Genomic DNA, 881 nt, shown 5'->3' on the forward strand with positions numbered 1-881 from the left:
ATATATATATATATATATATATATATATATATGGAACAAAACAGTTTGTTTCAAATTCCATGGTACTTAAAGTTTCAAAGTGTGATACTTATCCTCTGGTTTGTTTGAAATCAATAATCTGGAAAGGCTTTGGACTCGAACATTGAGGGTAAAAAAAATGAAAAGAAACTGATTTCACCCCTAGGATCTTCTTACTACTTTTAGTGAGAAAAGATCTTTGGACGCTGGGCCTCACTGAGGAAATGACAATGGACTGGGAGATGTGGTGATTTGCTGTACTTGAGAAGACACATCAAGTTAATTGAAAATCACCGTCTTCTGCACATACAAGCTTGTCCACTTAAAAAGCACCCTTGCCAGTGTTGTGTAAATGCACCTGTGCCAGTGGCATGTAAGAGCACCCTGCACACTCTGTTAAGTCGTTGGCATCCGCTGTAGAAGCCATGCCACAACAGGCATTTGGAGTCTGGACAGCTCTCTACTAGCCAGCTCCATGCCAAACCATTAACCCATTCTAGCATGGAAAGCTGATGATGATTATCAAAAGTAGTAGATTGACAGAAGTAGCAGTTTACCCAATTAAATAAGGGTCAGTCAAATAAGGACCAATTGAGCACGGGGGAGGGGGAACAACGTAACTTACTTATTCCCCCCCCCTCCTTTCCACGAAATTTCAGGCCTTGTGCCTGTAGTAAGGATTATTATTTCGCTGGGCATTAAATGCTTAGCCGTATTTTCTCCGTCTTTACATTCTGAGTTCAAAATCCGCCAAGGTCGACTTTGCCTTTCATCCTGTTGTGATCGATAAATTATTATTATTATTATTAGACGACAAGCTGGCAGCAGTGTCGGAAAGAGTGCTTTGTCGTATCTGCTCCCAC

General features: G+C 40.9%; 1 protein-coding gene across 1 annotated transcript in view; it reads right to left on the bottom strand.

The window, feature by feature from the left end:
* The window catches only part of LOC106878611 (craniofacial development protein 1), a 50,220-nt gene that overhangs the window by 12,613 nt on the left and 36,726 nt on the right, over positions 1 to 881 (bottom strand). The gene's annotated exons all lie outside the window — the stretch shown is intronic.

Source organism: Octopus bimaculoides, chromosome 20 (genome assembly GCF_001194135.2).
Source record: "Octopus bimaculoides isolate UCB-OBI-ISO-001 chromosome 20, ASM119413v2, whole genome shotgun sequence".
Lineage (NCBI taxonomy): Eukaryota > Metazoa > Mollusca > Cephalopoda > Octopoda > Octopodidae > Octopus > Octopus bimaculoides.